Genomic DNA, 22,095 nt, shown 5'->3' on the forward strand with positions numbered 1-22,095 from the left:
TTTTGTGGGCAGTATGCTTTTGTCTCTATTACAGAGCCCACTAAGGTAGATGAAGCATTTCTGGAGCCTGAGTGGATTCAGGCCATGCAAGAAGAATTACATCAGTTCGAGCTCAACAATGTCTGGGAACTGGTCAAACGTCCAGATCCTCGCAAGCATAATATCATCGGCACAAAGTGGATCTACCGCAACAAGCAAGATGAAAATGGCCTTGTTGTGAGGAATAAGGCACGGCTTGTAGCTCAAGGCTACACACAGGTTGAAGGAATTGATTTCGATGAAACTTTTGCACCTGTTGCTAGACTTGAGGCTATTCGCATATTACTTGCTTATGCTAACCATCATGATATCACTCTATATCAAATGGATGTGAAAAGTGCATTCCTCAATGGTAAGCTTGAGGAAGAAGTATATGTTGCTCAACCCCCAGGTTTTGAAGATCCAAAGAATCCTGACAAAGTCTTCAGACTCAACAAGGCCCTCTATGGCCTCAAGCAGGCCCCATGGCTTGGTATGATACTTTGAAGGAGCTCTTCATGAAGAAAGGCTTCAAACCCGGTTCACTCGACCCTACTCTTTTCACTAAATCTTATGATGGTGAATTGTTTGTGTGCCAAGTATATGTTGATGATATTATCTTTGGTTGTACTGACCAACGTTATAGCGATGAATTTGCCTATATGATGAGTGAAGAATATCAAATGTCTAGTATGGGAGAGTTGAAATTCTTCTTAGGTCTTCAAATTCGTCAACAACACAATGGCATATTCATATCTCAGGAGAAATACCTCAGGGATGTACTGAGGAAATTCGGCATGCAAGATTGCAAAGGCGTCAAAATTCCTATGCCCACAAATGGCCATCTGTGCACTGATGAAAATGGTATTGACTTCGATCATAAGGTATACCGCTCCATGATAGGTTCCTTATTATACTTATGTGCATCTAGGCCAGATATAATGCTTAGTGTTTGCATGTGTGCCTGATTTCAAGCTGCACTGAAGGAATCACACCATAAGGCTGTGAAGCATATTCTTCGATATCTAGCTCACACACCAACACTTGGATTATGGTACCCCAAGGGCTCGACCTTTGATCTTATTGGATATTCTGACTCTGACTATGCTGGTGATCGTGTGGATCGCAAGTCAACATCTGGTACATGTCATTTCCTCGGACGATCTTTGGTCTGTTGGTCCTTGAAGAAACAAAACTGCGTATCACTATCTACTGCTGAAGCTGAGTACATTGCCGCTGGTTCTTGCTGTGCCCAATTGCTATGGATGAAGCAAACTCTCAAGGACTACGGCGTCAACATGAAGAATGTACCTCTCTTCTGTGACAATGAGAGTGCCATCAAGATTGCTCACAACCCAGTTCAACACTCGAAGACAAAGCACATTCAGATTCGTCATCATTTTCTTTGTGATCATGTGTTGAAGGGCGACATTTCTATTGAGCATGTGAAGACTGAAGAACAGCTAGCCGATATCTTCACAAAGCCCTTGGATGAGAAGAGATTTAGCAAGTTGCGGTGTGAGCTAAATATCCTAGAATCTTCGAATGTTCTTTGAAAAGGACACTCATCCTAACACTTATGCAAAATTGATGACTTAGATGTGCAACACATGAAGAAACGTTTTACTTCAATCAATGAAGAATAAAACTCTTAGTGTGAAGAAATTAATGAAGAATTTGATTCTCAGAACCCTACGATAATTGTACGTGGTGTCTGAAATCATCATTCTTATACGGTGGCTCATGCCACCACCAAAAGTTGAAATTCCTCAAATTATTCATATTCTTCAACTTTGCATAGTCTTCACTGGTTCCGTTGTTTTTCTTCATTGGCTATATATATATATATGAGTTTATGTCCTCTACAGCATTCACTTATTGCTATTTCTTCAAGTTGGTTTTCTGCTAAGTGAATGTGATCGGACCCTTCCCCTCTATGCTATACTCAACCCAATCTATTCACAAATTCTTCATGTGCGTTCTATTTGAAACTCGTTCAAAATCTTCACTGTGTCCTTGTCAGCTGAAGAAATTGAGAACGGAACTTTAAAACTAATCTTATCCAAATTTTCGGTTTTTCCGCTCAAATCGTTCCGCATCCCACGATAAATTTTTAATTCACCCACGATCTTACACGATCTCCACTACACAATACGTGGGTGACACATGTCGTGCGAAGGAGAAGGGTCAGGGGCACGTTCGTCCCAAAACTTCGGGCGAACAGTTTTTCACTGCTACTATAAATACCCCCTCATCCCTTCCTCACTTCCTTTACTCCGCTCGATCTCTCTCTCCCACTCGAGCTTCCCGAACCCTAGCGCCACCGCTACTCCATCGTCGCCGGTGAGGAAGAGCTTCACTGCCTCGACCTCGTCGTCGTCGTACTCGCGCCGACCGCGGAAATCTTCACCTCCGCCGCCGCCGTAGACGTCTTCCTCCGCCAAGTTAGGGCGTGGAAGATCTACACTGACGAACTCCACTGTTTCACCTCACTGTTCGTCGTGTTCTTCATTCAGGGTAATTAAAAGTTACTTTTACTGCCCTCCTTGATTCGAAGTTTCTCTATAAAATCTTCAAAGGTGTTTTTATTCTTCAAATCCTCACACACTAAACACCTCACATGTCATCTGTTCTTGATTCGTTTCCCTAAGCATCATTTTTACTTCAAGATTCCTCAATTGTGTGGATCTTCGATCTATACAACTCTGGAACCTAAGACAAAGAATGTTTAGTGAAAATCTTCAAGACTCATCTGGTCAAATTCCTCAAACTTGTTCTTTTTGAAAAACCTTCTGAGAACGCATATGACCTCTCCAAATTCCTCGCAGCTATACTCTATTCACAGGTACACATGTCAGCTGCTGAATCACTAGGTTCTCATCAACTTAACTCATTTGCAGCATTCCTCGAAGAAAAGTTGCATACTTCTTCAGAGAATTCGATTGTTCAAATTCCTCAACTGAAGAAAATGGCTGATGTTAAAAGGCCACAGAAGGGAGGAAAGAGGCCTGAGGTAAATACAACATTTGAGATCCCTGATGACATATATGCTGGGTACTGTACACCTACTGAGGAAACCAAGAATGAGCGCAAAGTGCGCAAACATAGGATAGAGAGGAGACGGGCAAAAGAATAGAGGGAGTACAGATATGTCACTCCTAAGTACATGAAGAAATTCGCACTCAATCCTCCATGCCCAAGAGCTCCATTGGCACCTGGCCAAGTAGCAGATCCCACCAGCCTCAAGCGCGGTGAGGACTATCCTGATGAATGGGCCAAGCGCCAAGGCAAGTTGGCCAAGCAAGCCAGAGAAGCAGTGAGGAAATTCAATGAAGACTCTGCTGTGGCTGCTGCTGCCTCTGCTGAGGCCTCTGTCAAGCCGAGGAAATCCATACCTAAGAAGCCTGCTCGTAAGCCAAGTGCTTCACCAATAGTGCCCTCATGGCCAAGTTCCTCAGCTGCGCCCTCACGGCCAGACTCTTCAAGGTCCTCACGACCAATCCCTCAAGCTGCCCCTTCAAAATCCTCAGCACCTCCTCCAAAGTCCTCAGCTGTTCCGACAAAGTCCTTTGCACCTGCGCATCTAGCCTCGTGCCAAAGGACTACAGGCATATCCATTGCCTCTGGTGTCTCAGCAAGCTCCTTAGCCGCACCAAATTCTTCATCTGGCCCCACTCTGATGAAGACCAAGGCAACTGCTAGACGAGGTCCTCGGCCAAGTCTTCAAAAGAAGCAAGTCGCTTTCCAAGTGCCATCTAAAGAAGATGAAGCTGATGATGATGAACTTGCAGAAATCATCAGAGACAGACAAGTTAGGGCCGCTAGAGCCAAAGGCACACCTGTGCCACTGCTTTTGGATCCCAAGCTGATCCTCGACTACATTGATCTCTGGCACAAGGACCCAAATACTCATATGCCTGACTTCAAGCTGACGCTTGGTCAAAATCACATGCTGACTCTTTTCATCCAAGAGGAGAAATGGAAATATGATCAGGCCAGGCAGATCAAGAAGGCCCAGTAAAAAAGGAGAAATATCTGAAGAACAACGTTGTCACTATGACAACTGATGAACTTGTAAAAATCCAATCTGAAATCGAAACCCTCAGCGATGACTTCCAAGCCTACTATGCTGATTGGCAAGGAGCCCAAGTTAGATTTGTAAAGATAACTGAACAGTTCACTTCAAATGTTGGTGCCCCAACGCAACAGGAAATTCCTCAGGCTGAAGCATCTGCTCAGCCGACTGAAGAACATGCCAGCACCGCTGATGACAATCAGGCTACTGAAGAAAATGTGAGTTCTAGGGCTAATGACTGCATTCCAGCCACTGAAGAAATTGCCAGGGCACCCACTATTGGTGTGCCTGAAGAAACTGAAGAACTCAGGGCAACTGCATCAGTTGTGCCTGAAGAAAATCAACCAGATTCCTCAGCTGCTCCTGCACCAAGTTCAACTCCAATCCTTCCATCTGCATCAGATGTGAAGAAGACCAAGGCTGCAGAGCATGCTGCAGTGAAGAAAAGGAAAGCATCAGCTGCTTCAAATTCTTCAGCTACGAAGAAAATGAAGCCTATGACAAGCTCATTTGCACATCTGATTGATGCTGTTCCCATCTCAACCAGGCCATCAAAGGACCTTGTTCCTTTTGATGAAGAATATGTGATCCCCAGCGGATTTGATGAAGAAACTCCTTCTGTTGCTTCGTCTGAACCGTTGGATGAAGAAATTGAAGTGGATGTGATCCCTTCAACACCTATCATCTCCTCGCCCATGCCTCAGTTCATAGCTGAAGAGGCTGGCGTTGAAGAAATGGAAGATGAAGATGTGGACATTGGCTGCTCCACACCCGTAATCAGTGATGAATTCTGGGAAAGTCAGCATCCAAACTCTCCAATGTTCACCCCTCTACAGCAAATTCCTCAGTCCCCCACACAGACAGTTCACATGGGCTCTGAAGAAACTCATCCCACTGCATCTGTCCATGAGGAAATTCTAGCCACTAGCGCTGAAGAAACTGCTGCTGTTGAACAACCAACTACGCAGACTACCACTGAGGAAGAACCAGAAATTCCCCATCTTGAAGAACCTATGATTGAGATTCCTGAGGTCGTGATGCAACTCACTGACACTCCTCTGCCAAAGCCAAAGGATCCATTCTCACGCAAGCAAAAGTTCAAGGCAGATGATTTCTTCGGCGAGCACGTATTCTTCAAAGATTATAACCCATATTACTCTGCTCGCATTAGGAAGAGGCATTTCTAGACTGCTAGTCAAGCCAATTTCTATTCCTCAGTGTTGTTCAACAAGGAGAAGATTTTCTACCATGAGCATATTCCTCACGTGGATATGGAATCTCTACCGTGCTTTGCACCAGTCCTCAGTGTTCTTCACGACGCTGGACTGCTCAATTTTTGCTCTGACATCTGCGATTGGAATGAAGAACTGATTCTTCAATTCTATGCAATGCTGCACATCACCGGAAATGCTAAAGATGTGAATTCATGGGTGCTGGACTGGATGTCTGAAAACACTCACCACACTGCACCAGCCTCTGAATTGCTTCGTGCTCTACAACTCAGTCCTCCCCTTGAAGAAGCTCGCTGCATCTACAGCGAACCTGAGCTCACACATCATTACATGCAAGTGCTGATGAAGCCTTTGAAACCAGGTCAGGCACCATGAACAAAATTCCTCGTGAAGGAATTGTTGTACGTGCCCAAAACTATCTATCGTATTCTTACAAGGACAATCAGTCCTATCAAAGGCCACGACTCATCTGATGAGGAAATTGTTGGCATCATGAAGAATCTGGTATTCAACATCGTTCATGGCATTCCTGTCAACTATCACGATTTCTTCATGAGGACTATGGCCAATGTTGCACTGTCTCCGTTTGAGCTGAAGCCTTATGCACCTTGGATCATGAGATTTCTCAGGACAAGGTCTTCACTCAACTACAAAGCTGATTTCCAGAATCATCTCAGCTACTTGCCCCCAATTGAAGTCCTCAAGCAGACATATTCCTCAGTTGATGGAAAGGGCAAGGCACCAGCTATAATTGATGAAGGCATTCATCCATTGGATGGTCAGTTTCGCAAAGCTGCATCTTATTCCACCAATGATGACTCTGCCACACATGACTCTGCCAATGCTCCCAAGTCCACTCCTCAAGCCACTGCTCCGCGCGTGATGACAGACTGTGAACTTCTGCTTAGTCTTCACCAGAAGGTGGATCGAAATCACAAATGGGTTAAGCATCAGTTTGGTTCACTTCTTCACAACATGACTGCCACACACAATGCAGTGAAGAAAAACCACTACTACCTCCATCAAGTCTTCGGTCGCACCTGGGCAATCCTGTCACATCTGTATGGTGAAGAAGATCTCAAGAACATGGGTCTTAATGAAGATTTTGACTGGTCTGCACCTCCACCGAAGAAATTCAAGAATGTCAAGGTTCCTTCTCTGGTGGCCAGCTCATACTCTTCATGACGCGACACTGATGAACATGAAGATTTAGACGACACTGCGGCAGGCCCTACATCAACCAACGACCCCAACAACGCTGGCGCTCCTTCATCAACTTGATTATCTTCAGGGACGTTAGTCCTCAGTTTCGATCCTTTTGGTCATTTGATGACAAAGGGGGAGAAATTTGAGTTAGTCTTCAAGCGGGTCTATTTTATCGCCCATATACAACGTTTTTTTGCTAAATTACAACTCTCGTTCTTCTGAAACTTTATTGGATCGAGTTGTAATCTTAAACCCGATGGTGCTCTGATACTTTTGATGCACTATGTTTTGATACTCTTTTCTGCATGCTTATTCCTCGTTAATATTACTGCACGCATGCTGAATTTCATCAGGCACCATATTTCATCATGCATTTCAAATTCTTCATATTATAAGTTAAATGCGTGTATGAATTACAAGAAATAGGGGGAGATCTCCATGATTCAACTCTTCAAGTGTGCATTGCTTCAAAAGCAAATTCCTAACTATGCACATCTTCATGGGGAGTTCTTCTATATCTTGCAATCAAATTCCTCAATATCAGTATTTACACTTCATATGTTTATTCCCGTTGAAAACTTAACCTATATTGTCATCAATCACCAAAAAGGGGGAGATTGTAAGTGCATCTAGTGCCTCTTAGTGATTTTGGTGTATTGAAGACTTATAGGTTAAGGGACTAATGCGTGTGTTAGTGTACACAGGTGTATAAGTCTATGAGGAGTTTGATATTTATAGGAAAAGTCGACCCCTAAAAATGAATATCTTTGACTAAAGATTTTGGTATTTCTGAAGACTTTCATGAAGACTTTGAAAGTGAAGAAATTGGTGTGTCCGTGAAGACTTGATATTCATGCGAGGAATATGAAGCTTGAAGACTTTCGTTTTCATAGTTTTGTTTTTCTCTTTCTTGAGTCATAGGAAACATTATACTGTTAAAGGGGTCGAGGAAATACTAAGGAAAAATTTCCATGTGATGCTCAACTCAAAATCCTACATCTACCAATCCCTTCGAGTGAAGCCATTGGAAATCTCATATAGTTCAGTCAATTTCTTCAGTGACAGAGACGAAGTTCTTCTGGTCTCTGAGGAATTTGTCCTGACTGAGGAGTTAGGAATTCGCCAGTGCGAATAGCCTTGAGGATTTTGCTACTCAAAATTCTGACCGTTGCTGTGCTATGCGCCAGCTGTTCCAAAATATCTATCCACCTAACGGTCATATCATTGAAGGGAATTTATGTCTTATCATGTCGGGCTGCTCCCTAGGCTATAAATAGCCGCCCCCTACAACCACTAGCTGGTTGGCTGCTCCGAGAGAAACCGACACTTGTCATTTGAGAGCAACCCATCCTCCGAGGACTTTGAGCGAAAATCATCAAGTGAGGAAAAACCAAAAACCCAAAACCCAAACACCTACAAACCTCAAGTGATTGAGCATCACTGCAGAGATTGATCCTGAGTGGATCCGACGCTTGTTACCTTTAAAGACTGTGCTTCTTCCAGACGGTTAGGCGTCATGGTCTAGAGCATCCAAGAGGAATTGTGGATTGCCGGGTGACCAAGTTTGTGAAGGTTTGGAAGTCGCCTGAAGACTTACCACGAGTGATTGGACGAGGTCTGTGTGACCTTAGTTCAAGGAGAATACAGTGAGGACTGGGTGTCTTGGACTAAGTGTCCTTGACTGGGTGTCCGGGACTGTGTGTCCTCGAGTTTAAATACTCAGCCGCTCCAACCAGACGTACAACTGAGACAGCAGTTGGAACTGGTCTACCAAATCATTGTCTTCACCAAGCTTACTGGTTCTATTTCCTCAACTCTTTCATTTCCTCATAACTGTGCTATATGTTGTTCATATCTGTGTTAGAAGACCTTGACTGAAGACTTTCTCAATTTCCTCAGTTCAATTTCTTCAGTCTGTTTGTCTTCATCCTGCGTTATCCTGTGATTACGCTTCCTGTACTCTATGCCTGTCTTCATTTCATCATGATGACTATGCCTGTATTCTGTTATGTTTACCTTTGAGTACTTATTCCGCTGCTAGTGGATCTTCGCTAAGGAATTTCCTCACCGGCAAATTCCTTAGTGAAGAATTTCATAAAAATCGCCTATTCACCCCCCTCTAGTCGATATAATGCACTTTCAGTTTGTTGAATCTCGATCGTAGTGATACACATATTCATAATATTGAAGCCAAAAGATGCAAAGTTAATAATGACAGTGCAAATTATTTGTGGCACTGCCGTTAAGGTTATATTGGTGTAAAGCGCATGAAGAAAATCCATGCTGATGGGCTTTTGGAATCACTTGATTATGAATCAGTTGATGCTTGCGAACCATGCCTCATGGGCAAAGATGACTAAGACTCCGTTCTATAGAACAATGGAGCGAGCAATTGACTTATTGGATATAATACATACTGATGTATGAGGTCCAATGAGTGTTGAGGCTCACGGCGGGTATCGTTATTTTTCTGACCTTCACAGATGATTTGAGCAGATATGGGTATATCTACTTGAAGAAACGTAAGTCTAAAACATTTGAAAAGTTCAAAGAATTTCAGAGTGAAGTGGAAAATCATCATAACAAGAAAATAAAGTTTCTACGATCTTATCGCAGATGCGAGTATTTGAGCTACGAGTTTGGCCTTCAATTAAAACAATGTGGAATAGTTTCACAAAACTCATGCCACCTGGAACACCACAGCGTAATGGTGTGTCCGAACATCATAACCGTACTTTATTAGATATGGTGCGATCTATGATGTCTCTTACTGATTTACCACTATCATTTTGGGGTTATGCATTAGAGACAGCTACATTCACGTTAAATAGGGCACCATCTAAATCCGTTGAGACGACACCGTATGAACTATGGTTTGGCAAGAAACCTAAGCTGTCGTTTCTTAAAGTTTGAGGTTGCAATGCTTATGTGAAAAAGTTTCAACCTGATAAGCTCAAACCCAAATTGGAGAAGTGCGTCTTCATAGGATACCGAAAAGAAAATGTTGGGTACACCTTCTATCACAGATCCGAAGGCAAGATATTCATTGCTGAGAATGGATCCTTTCTAGAGAAGGAGTTTCTCTCGAAAGAAGTGAGTGGGAGGAAAGTAGAACTTGATGAGGTAACTGTACCTGCTCCCTTATTGGAAAGTAGTTCATCACAAAAATCTGTTCCTGTGACTACTACACCAATTAGTGAGGAAGCTAATGATGATGATCATGTAACTTCAGATCAAGTTACTACCGAACCTAGTATGTAAACCAGAGTGAGATCCGCACCAGAGTGGTACGGTAATCCTGTTCTGGAGGTCATGTTACTTGACCATGATGAACCTACGAACTATGAGGAAGCGATGATGAGCCCAGATTCCGCGAAATGGCTTGAGGCCATGAAATCTGAGATGAGATCCATGTATGAGAACAACGTATGGACTTTGATTGACTTGCCCAATGATCGGCGACACATTGAGATTAAATGGATCTTCAAGAGGAAGACGGATGCTGCTAGTAGTGTTATTATCTACAAAGCTAGAATTGTCGCAAAAGGTTTTCGACAAGTTCAAGGTATTGACTACGATGAGAGTTTCTCACTCGTATGTATGCTTAAGTCTGTCCGAATCATGTTAGCAATTGCCGCATTTTATGAAATTTGGCAAATGGATAAACAAAACTGCATTCCTTAATGGATTTGTTAAAGAAGAGTTGTATATGATGCAACCAGAAGGTTTTGTCAATCCTAAAGGTGCTAACAAAATATGCAAGCTCTAGTGATCCATCTATGGACTGGTGCAAGCATCTCGGAGTTGGAATATACGCTTTGATAAGTTGATCAAAGCATATAGTTTTATACAGACTTGCGGTGAAGCCTGTATTTAGAAGAAAGTGAGTGGGAGCACTACAACATTTCTGATAAGTATATGTGAATGACATATTGTTGATCGGAGATAATGTAGAATTATTCTGCAAAGCATAAAGGAGTGTTTGAAAGGAGTTTTTCAAAGAAAGACCTCGGTGAAGCTGCGTACATATTGAGCATCAAGATCTATAGAGATAGATCAAGACACTTGATAAGTTTTTCAATGAGTACATACCTTGACAAGATGTTGAAGTAGTTCAAAATGGAACAGTCAAAGAAAGAGTTCTTGCCTGTGTTACAAGGTGTGAAACTGAGTAAGACTCAAAGCCCGACCACGGTAGAAGATAGAAAGAGAATGGAAGTCATTCCCTATGCCTTGGCCATAGGTTCTATAAAATATGCCATGCTGTGTACTAGATCTATTGTATACCCTACACTGTTTTAGGCAAGGGAGTACAATAGTGATCTAGGAGTAGATCACTGGACAGCGGTCAAAATTATCCTTAGTGGAATAAGGATATGTTTCTCGATTATGGAGGTGAAAAAAAGGTTCGTCGTAAAGGGTTACGTCGATGCAAGTTTTGACACTGATCCAGATGACTCTAAATCTCAATCTGGATACATATTGAAAGTGGGAGCAATTAGCTAGAGTAGCTCCGTCCAGAGCATTGTTGACATAGAAATTTGCAAAATAATTAGGATCTGAATGTGGCAGACCTGTTGACTAAACTTCTCTCACAAGCAAAACATGATCACACCTTAGTACTCTTTGGGTGTTAATCACATAGCGATGTGAACTAGATTATTAACTCTAGTAAACCCTTTGGGTGTTGGTCACATGTCGATATGAACTATGGGTGTTAATCACATGGTGATGTGAACTATTGGTATTAAATCACATGGCGACGTGAACTAGATTATTGACTCTAGTGCAAGTGGGAGACTGAAGGAAATATGCCCTAGAGGCAATAATAAAGTTATTATTTATTTCCTTATATCATGATAAATGTTTATTATTCATGCTAGAATTGTATTAACCGGAAACATAATACTTGTGTGAATACATAGACAAATAGAGTGTCACTAGTATGCCTCTACTTGACTAGCTCGTTGATCAAAGATGGTTATGTTTCCTAGCCATAGACATGAGTTGTCATTTGATTAACGGGATCACATCATTAGGAGAATGATGTGATTGACTTAACCCATTCCGTTAGCTTAGCACTTGATCGTTTAGTTTGTTGCTATTACTTTCTTCACGACTTATACATGTTCCTATGACTATGAGATTATGCAACTCACGTTTACCGGAGAAACACTTTGTGTGCTACCAAACGTCACAATGTAACTGGGTGATTATAAAGGTGCTCTACAGGTGTCTCCAAAGGTACTTGTTGGGTTGGCGTATTTCGAGATTAGGATTTGTCACTTCGGTTGTCGGAGAGGTATCTCTGGGCCCACTCGGTAATGCACATCACTATAAGCCTTGCAAGCATTGCAACTAATGAGTTAGTTGCGGGATGATGTATTACGGAACGAGTAAAGAGACTTGCCGGTAACGAGATTGAACTAGGTATTGAGATACCGACGATCGAATCTCGGGCAAGTAACATACCGATGACAAAGGGAACAACGTATGTTGTTATGCGGTTTGACCGATAAAGATCTTCATAGAATATGTGGGAGCCAATATGAGCATCCAGGTTCCTCTATTGGTTATTGACCGGAAACGTGTCTCGGTCATGTCTACATTGTTCTCGAACCCATAGGGTCCGCACGCTTAAAGTTCGATGACGATTATATTATGAGTTTATGTGTTTTGATGTACCGAACGTAGTTCAGAGTCCCGGATGATATCGGGGACATGACGAGGAGTCTCGAAATGGTCGAGACGTAAAGATCGATATATTGGACAACTATATTCGGACATCGGAAAGGTTCCTAGTAATTCGGGTATTTTTCGGAGTACCGGAGAGTTACGGGAATTCACCGGGGAGTATATGGGCCTTACTGGGCTTTAGAGGAAAGAGAGAGGAGATACTGTGCGCCCTCCAATGCCTAGTATGAATTGGACTAGGGGGAGGGGCTACGCCCCCTCCTTCCTTCTCTTCCCTCTTCCCTTTCCTTGACTCCTACTCCTACAACTTGGAAGGGGAGGAATCCTACTCCCGGTGGGAGTAGGACTCCTCCAGGGCGCGCCATATGGGCCGACCCTCTCCCCCTCCTCCACTCCTTTATATACGTGGCCAGGGGGCACCCCATAGACACAACAATTGATCTCTTGATCTCTTAGCCGTGTGCGGTGCCCCCCTCCACCATAATCCACCTCAATCATATTGTAGCGGTGCTTAGGCGAAGCCCTGTGTCGGTAGAACATCATCATCGTCACCAGGCCGTTGTGCTGACGAAACTCTCCCTCAACACTCGGCTGGATCGGAGTTCGAGGGACGTCATCGAGTTGAACGTGTGCTGAACTCGGAGGTGCCATGCGTTCGGTACTTGATCGATCGGATCGTGAAGACGTATGACTACATCAACCACGTTGTGCTAACGCTTCCGCTTTCGGTCTACGAGGGTACGTGGACAACACTCTCCCCTCTCGTTGCTATGCATCACCATGATCTTGCGTGTGCGTAGGAAATTTTGGAAATTACTACGTTCCCCAACATTACTTACCAAAGCTTGTTTTACAGGTAAGGTGCAGCTCCTCTTTAACTTGCAATGCTCCTTGAAGATGTCCCCAATATCCCGTGTTTGGTCTTCATTGCTCCTCTGCATGTTCGCACTCGTGGTTTTAAAATCTCATCATGGCAAGAAAAATATACTACTAATACTCACGCATCTTGTGGGGAACATGAAATCACTCGTCTGCCATGTTAGAGCATCTCCAATAGAAGCGCAACACGTGGCGCTTTAAAAAGCATTTACAGTGCTGAGATCGAGAAGTAGAGATAGCGAGTAGAGACTAGAGAGTAGAGACATAGATAGTTCTCAGCATAGATATAGCATAGATAGATAAAAAAAGATAGTTCAACTACTCCTCGTCGTCCAACTCCTCCTTGGTGATGTCCTCCTCTGACGTCTCAATGTAGGTGTGAAGATACCGATCATCGTCGGATTCCCAGGGCGACGCTGCTCCAAGCCTCTTGTTAAATTGAGCGTCCGCTTTTTGTATACACTTGTCCTCATGATAGGCGGCTCGCTCCGCCCTCCTCTTCTCCCTCTCCGCCCTCCTTTGCGCGTAGAACTCACGCTCGTTGATGATGTCCTGCGAGAAGCGTTGGTGCCACAGCGCCATGGCTTCCTCGTCCATCTCGGCGATGCCGAGACGGTGCTTCCACCTCCGGTTGTCGCGACGATCCTTGTCAGTGATAAGTCGTGGCAGAGGCGCGAGCTCCTGCGCCCGCTCCCATGTCGGCACGTTGGGGAAGTTCAATGTTCTATGAGGCCACCGGAGGCGCCACGCCGCTGCGGCGTACGTGCGGGCAGCCTCGTTGGTGGTGTCAAAATTACCGAGGCCGAGGCGCATCCCACAGAAGCAGATCTCGGCGGAGAAGCCGCCAGAGGGGTGCGCGCAGACGCCGCGGTATCCCTAAGTTTCCTGGCGTAGCGGCGGCATGGTGGCGCGGCGGCGGCGAGGCTAGAAAGAGCGGTGGTGAGGCGCAGAGCGGGGAGAGAGCGGTGGCGAGGCACAGAGCGGGGAGAGAGCGGTGGCAAGGCACAGAGCGGTGGGAGGGCGTTGGATTTTATAAAGCGCGCCGGACACCGCGTGCCCGGCCGCATTTTCCCCGCACGCGCGATCCTTTCCCGTCGTCCCTGCTATCCCTACTCTCTTCTCTACTGTTATATTTATTTTATATTTTATATTTACCTCTACTCTCTTCTCTATTGTTATATTTATTTTATATTTTATATTTATCTCTACTTCTCTACTCTCTACTCTTTTTTTCTACTTAAAAAAACAGAGTTGGTGATGATGGTGTGCCTGCCATCCTGCAATATAGGCCGTCTGATTTATATACGACGGATTGGAAGGAAACTATGCCAATTTTGCAGAAAGGTACCCACACCCCTCTCCAGATTTGAAAATAAGGCCTTCCCTCGTTCATCCTTTTCTCCTACAAGATAAACTACTCATGCAAATGTGTCTTGATGTTCCATGCAACGCATCGGCATCTTGCTAGTTCTAAAAAACATTCCATGATTTGCCACACTACTGGTTGCAGATGAAGAACGTACCCAAGCACGACGTGATACAGGAGCGATGCACAATTAGAAGCTGATATTCTGCTGGACAATGGAGGCTATAACCAATTACTTTTACGGGAACAATAGCAACCAGGAAATTTGAAGGGTAGGTATGAACAAAATTGGAACTGCACATGTATTGCTAAGTGATTCAATACACACGTTACCAATCGAGGTGGAGAACGATGGTCGCGACGGCCTGTGTGCATCATGGTCGGCAACGAGAGTCAGTTCATTGTCCACGACGGTGGTGCTTCTGCGCTTGGAGTCGGCTTTCGGGAAGCAGATCCGAGACCGTGGAAGATGGTGCCGGGGAAGAGGCTCTGTGTACGACGTCGATGGTGGACTGGCTCCAGTGTGGCGTATGAGGTAGTTGATGAGCCAGATGCGCTGCGGTGGACGAGTGCGCCGATGAAGAAGGGGAGGAGCACGAAGGCTGCGGTGTCGTGGAGAAGTCTATTTTGGTGTGGGGATAGAAAATGGGGAGTATTCAGGTGTACTACCCTGGGTGCCGGGGTAAGGTTGGCTGGGTAGGGTGAACCTGAAGTTACAAAAATAGGCCCCTACCAAGTGTAATCCGTAGACCTGATCTGAAGGTTATGATGGTAACTTCGCACTGCTCGAATCAGGGTCGCGGGAGATTTTCCCGCTGACCTCAAAATTTTGTGACACTGAACTCCCCATGTGGCGTGTTGGGTGATTGGGCTAAGCAACTAGCGAGTAGTACTAGTAACTACTAGTACTCCCTCAGATTTTATTAACTCTCTATATTAGGTTTGACCGAAGTCAAACTTCCTAAAGTTTGACCAAGTTTATAGAAAAATATAAACATTTACCATAACAAATATGCATGATGTGAAAGTACATTCAATAATGAATCTAATGGTACTTATTTGTTATTGTATATGTTAATATTTTTTGGTATAAACTTTCTGAGAGTTTACAAAACTTGACTTTGACCAATGCTAATACGCGGACTTAAATAAAAACGAAGGGAGTACACATTTGTTTTCTTAGTTTGTAGTGAATTAATCATTTGTTGTAATTGTGAAATAAATATATTAGGCTACTGACTTCGAATGTAATGGTCTATACAATTCAATAGTTACAATCATTATTGAATTCCAAGATGTATACGCGGTCTATAGTACTTCACAATATGCTCAAACTCACATAATCCCAATCAAATGAGAATCTAAATGCATTTCGTAGTTATTACTTTGTAGGATGCAACAAAACCAACCATAACACTACATCATCCATTATAAAAAAGCAACATTTTGAACACATCCCAATGTGTGAATGAAACGTGTAGAGAGAGCTTGTGAAGATGGAGCAGATAGGGCGGTAAAGATTATGTGTATGTGGACAAGACAGTAGGAGACAAACCTAACGAGAGAGAGAGAGAGGAAGAAGTTAGGTCTGTGAGATAGATGGAGACATGTAATATACGTGAGATGTGTGTGCATCCGGATTCTGTAGACGTGGAAGGAGAAGGGACAACAAGTTTGATGAGAGAACTGGAAAAACGTGGACGAGAGGGGAAGGATCTCGTGGGTTGAGGGATTGATAATTGTGTGCGGGAGAGAGAGGGATTGGTAATTTTGTGCAGGGGAGAGAGGGGGGAGGAGTCAGTCAGCCGTCGTCTCATCATCCTGCTTCCAAATGGACCCGAATTCTCTAGTGTAGTGTGGTCGCCGTCTTCGATCTCCTCGATGCCCTCTTTGAAGGTTGAGGTGTTTTGCATGCTGGGGTGCAGAGTAGCACAAGCGAGTGGTCGCCATATAGCCTTGGATGGGGATGAATTGTGTGCTCAGGGGAGGGAGAGTGTGTGTGCGGTGTGTGTGTGTGTCAGTTATTGAGAGAAATCAAACCTATGGAGAGAAATGTGTGTGTATGTAACAGAAAGCTACATGCTAAATAGGGTTTTCATGAAGAGATTGTGCGTGCGAGATAGAGAGCGATGTGCGGGCCTTGAGGTGGCCAGGGGCCGGGTGAGGGTGTTAAAATGTGTGCGTTGACGCATGTGTTACATGCGGTCGTGCGAGGGATGGACGAATCGAGAGAGATGGTTGTTGTGCTACGGATGCTCCTCTCTCTCTCACACACACACAAGTACAAATATAAGACCGTTCTCTCATGTATACACAACGTATCGGCATCTGTCTATGTCTCACTCATGCATGATCATTTCTACATTCACACCTCTCTATGTCTGTATCACACGCACACCATCTCCACATTGCCCTTCTGCCACAACACACATATGGACACATACACACGTTCTCTCTTAGTCACACACACAAAATCAGTATTAAAGAAAACTAGGGCGCACCTAAAACGTCCAAATCCAAATAAACACAAACTGGAGGTAAATTCAAATATATGGAAATATTGTAGCGTCAAGAACTTTTTCAGGAAAAGAGTTGAGTGATATTTGTGGATTGTTTTCACACACACAAAAAGGGTGAGTGTCCTTCGAGCGCGACACGGTGACGCACCGTTCGATCGACCGCGCGGCCGCAGTTCACGCGCTTGCACATGATTCCGTATCGTGGTTGTGCTAACTAATATAAGTGCTGCCCCAGTCTAATGTTTACGTGTACTAGTACGGTTTTCTTTTAAGTTTGACCAACCCTATACAAAACTAAACTAAGCTCCCATACGCGCACTCATCAATATGCCGCCGCCATTGCGCATGCCGGCGCCCGCCTGCTCTGGCCAACCATTTCTATCCCATCACCGCCGTGTCGCCGCCATCCCTGTACCATGAAGCCAAAGGCTTGCCCGCTCACGTTGTCTCCAGTCCCTCCTCACGATGCTGCCGCGCTGCCAAGCACGCAGACGAGGAGGAACTAGCGTGTCATTGTTGTATCCACCCGCGCAGAGGAGTCGCGCATGGTGGCTGTCGTGGAGTAAGCCGGTCGCGCCCGTGCCGAGCCCGGAAACCAGGTGCGGACGCGGAATCTACCTTCGAGACCTTGAATGCCACATGGATCCTGCAATCTGAAGGAGCAATTTGGGTCAGTCGACTCTTGTGAGCCGTTGGATGCAACATGGATGGCTAGAAGGGCTTCTTCAACCTCCAAAATTGATGCACGGTTCATCTTCTCAGCCCGCCACATGCCTAACCGTCTGCCACCGCCGCCCCACCCTCCCCTGAACCTCTCGCCACCGCCATGCCCCCCACCCCGCCATCCGTTTAACCCCGGGCATGATCCATTTTTCCGGCGAACTGCATTCCACACCCAACACTCATAAGATAGATCATGGGCACCCTGCCACCCTAATATATATATTAGGGTAGCTTCTCTGCCATCTTGATGCGGAGCATCCCAAGGCCATCCCCATGGACCCAACTACATCTCCTACAACACCTCTTGGACCCATGACACGAGCACGTGCAAGAGCTCTTGCAACCGAGGTGACATCTCTCCTCTCACAATTCCACTTTGATGCACATGAGACTTGGCTACTATCTCATACGGACACTTTGTGCATACTCAGGTATCATGGAGAAGCTAAGGAGCAAGGACAAGAAGAAGAAGAGGATGGACGAGAAGATGGAGAAGAAGGAGGGCTGCAGGAAAAGTCCCAACCACCGGACGACCGGCCGGGACCGGACGTCCGGCGCCTGATGCTCCAGCCGAACCCCAGCGAGCGGACATCCGGCCCAGACCGGACGACCGGTGCCCCTGCACCCGAGCCAAGCGAGAGGACGACTGATGCCAGTGGACGACTGGCGACCGGACGACCGGCAGCCTCCGGAAATCTGCTACACCAGCATCCGAGCCAGAATGAGCGGAAGACCAGCAGCCACCGGACGTCCGGCCGCTCCAGAGACACCGGACGACCGGTCCCCAGTGGACGTCCTGTACCTGGCTCTGTCCAGATTCGGGCCTGAGTCCCATGTATCCCTACTTTCGCCCCCATTTGCACTTAGACTATAAATAGACCCCCTATTCATCCTAGCTAGGGTTAGCGTTGGTTTATCTCATTTCAGAGATCAAGCTACGTTCATCCACATTGGATCTACTCCTCATGAGATACAAAGGCCTCTTCGGAGAAGATCCCTTCGAATTCAAGACCTCTTGCGGAGAAGAACATCAAGACCTCCTCACGGAGAATACCGCTACCCTTGTATCGTCCTTAGTTGATCGTGTACCGTGTGACCTCTTATGTATCCGAGGATCTAGCACATAAGTGACTATGTTGTGTTGGTTTAGCGTTTCTCCCGTGTCTTCCTTTGTGTTCCCCTCGTTTACTCTTTGTGTTCTTTGTGTTCATCGCGGGATTCGCTCCTATCATGAAAGATCGGGCCCTAGGGTTCCTACCCTACATCATCTTGGTATCTAGAGCCACGTTGATCACGATTTCGGAGCCTCCTCGTTGTGTTTCTAGCCTAGTTTTTGTTGTTTTTCGTCCTAATTCGAAAATTCCCCACAAAAATAGCCCCAATTTTTTTTGTGATTTGTTGGTGTGTTGAAATTTTGTTGGTTTTGATCCGTGGATTTGCTTTGTTTTGAGTGGATCTAGCTTTTCCCCCTTGTCCCACCCTTTCCATCCACGAAATCGCCCGCAATCGACGAATTTCACCTCATCCACTCTGCCCATGTGAAGTTCATCCCGTGCTTGAACAGTGCCCAGGCACCGGATGTCCGCTCACCACCGGACATTCGGAGTTCCCTGACGAAACTGAATTTTTTTCATCCTAGTCACCACCACCGCCCCACATTTCCGCATACGCACTCCTACCACTATACACCTCCACCACTTCCGCATACCACCACCATTGCTTACCCATCTCGCTCTCCGACACATTTGCTACTTCGAGCTTTGAGAATTTGAGTTACGATACCGTGTCCTATTTGTGTTTCGGCTATCTAGGTACGGTTCGACATCGACATCACCGCCACTCATCTTCGCCACAGACGCGTCATCAACAACGACAACCTCCACTACACCTTGGTATTCATGCCATCATTTTTACACCATACCGTAAGCAAGAAACGGTAACCTCACCTTGCTATTGGACATATCATTCTTGCCATTACATTGATAGACATCATAGCCTTACTCCTTTGCGCTGCTTACCCATCGAGACTAGCCTTTGAGTATTGCCGGCAATGAGACATGTGCACATTAGTGCTCATGCTTCCCATAGCATACATACATCATTGTTGCATATCTTGGTATCATCTCTTATGTCACAAAGTTGTCATCGCATACACAATTGCTATCTTGGTTCGTCAAGCATTGCATGAGAAAAGATCTCAAACAACAAAGAGCCAAACAAGCTTTTAAGCAAAAAGAAAAGATAAGCAAAGAGCTTTTAAGCGAGAACCATAGCATCATACAACATTAAGATTGTCATACTAGATCATCTTGGATCATATCATAGAAACACTTTGCATAGAGCATACTTGGGATAGAAGTCGTTGCATTTTTTCTAAGTAGGTTGTGCACAAGTTCTTTGTATCTGCCTATTGTGCAATCGTGCTAGTATCTCTCTAGTGTTGTGCAACAAGAGCATTTTTGTGGATTCCACATTTTGGCTAACCCTTGGTTGCACGACCCCACTTATCTTTTTGCGTGTGTGTTTCCGTGTACCTTATATGCTTGGTCTACTTGTTACATTGCATCTTGCGAATTTTTCAAACATTATTGAAGCTCACTTACAATTGCATCAAATTTTGTGCCACCATCCTAACCAAGCTCCACCATAAGCTTTTACTTGTGTAGGTGTGAGAAAACGATCAGAGCTAGTACCAATAATGCTATTTCCGTGTCCTACATTGGAGTGATCATCGATCCACTTTCAACTTCGGTCAAGGTACATTTGGTATTCGTTCTTGTCTTTCCACCACTAACATTTTTCTTGGAGTGATGGATAGGCCGAGTACTTCTACCAACCCACTCTTCATTGAGCACGACGACGACATGAACTCCTACGTCACCAAGAGTCACCTCTTTGGTGCACAACATGCTTTGCATCAAGAGCAAAAAACTATGAGTGAACGCACCGACAACCTCGCCGCCGACTTGCGACTCTCCGAGCAACGTATAAGGGACTACTTCGACCACAAGCTCGACGATCACAAGCAAGAGAATGACGCAAGGATGGACAATATTCGCACTTTGTTGCTCAACCACTCTTCTTCCACTTCGTCCTTGACAAGAAGGAGCCGTTCAAGTCGCCACTCCGACTTCACCCTCTCCGGCTCAAGTACACCGACATTGAACACTCTACACCATGCCGTGTGCAACGATTGTCAAGCAAGCCTCAATCGTCTACGCGACACTGACTCTCAAGAGCATCGACGATGTCAAACCCAAGAGGCCTTTGCGCTAGCATGAGAACGGCAATGACAACGCCAACATGAAGAGGAAGAGCGAGCGCGCCTACACCAAGTAGCACAAGCTGCCGAAGCACAACACCAAGAACAACAACTCCGTGAAGCTCAAGCACTTGAGGCGCAACAAGCCCTCCAAGATTCAAGTCGAGTCGTAGCCAACTGAGGCCAACAAGCGCGTGAACAAGAGGAAGCACTTCGCAAAGAAATCCATGAACGACGACATCAAGCTCGTGTGCAACGTCAAGCTCGACCAGCTCCTCCACAAGCTCGCCAAGAACGTCAAGTTCATCAAGAGCATGAATAGAATGGACATGCTCCATGACATGTCCAACATGAGGTCGATAACCCTCCGTGCCATGAGCAACATGAGTTGGACAATTATCAACAATATGGGCGTCATCATCCCTGACCCCAACACAATGAAGAGCAACGCTATGGCAAGCTCAAGTTCACCATGCCCAAGTTCAACAGAAGGCAACGATCCCGAATAGTACCTTTGATGGCATTGAAAGTTGACAAGATCTTCCATTTACACAACTACGACGAAGAGAAGAAGATCGCGATGGCATCCCTTGAGTTCCAAGACTATGTCCTCATTTGGTGGGAACAAGTCATGGAGCACCGTGAGGCAAGAGGTGAACCACCCAGCACAACTTGGGCGCAAATGAAGGATGTCATGCGAGCACCTTTGTGCCTACCTACTACAACCGCGGCCTCTTCAAGAAACTCCAACTACTCAAGCAAGGAACCAAGAGCGTTGAAGAGTACTACAAGGAGATGGAGATTGCCATGATAAGAGCCAACGTCACGGAAGATGATGAGCAAACAATGGCATGTTTCTTGAATGGACTCAACCATCCTATCAAGAAGATCGCCTACTTCCAACCATACTCGAACCTCATCGAGCTAGTGCATCAAGCTACCAAAGCGGAACGCCAAGTGCAAGATGATTTCAAGTATGCCAAGTTCTCATCCAAGTCATACGGCTTCTCCAACACCCAAGCTTCAATGACTCCAACACCGTCTACCAAGCCTTCTACTAGCAACATCGAGAAGTTGAGTTCCAAGAAAGTTTCATCTACTCCAATTCATCCTCCTACTAC

This window comes from Triticum urartu, chromosome 1A, assembly GCF_056163025.1.
Source record: "Triticum urartu cultivar PI428250 chromosome 1A, HENAU_Tu73, whole genome shotgun sequence".
NCBI classification, from domain to species: domain Eukaryota; kingdom Viridiplantae; phylum Streptophyta; class Magnoliopsida; order Poales; family Poaceae; genus Triticum; species Triticum urartu.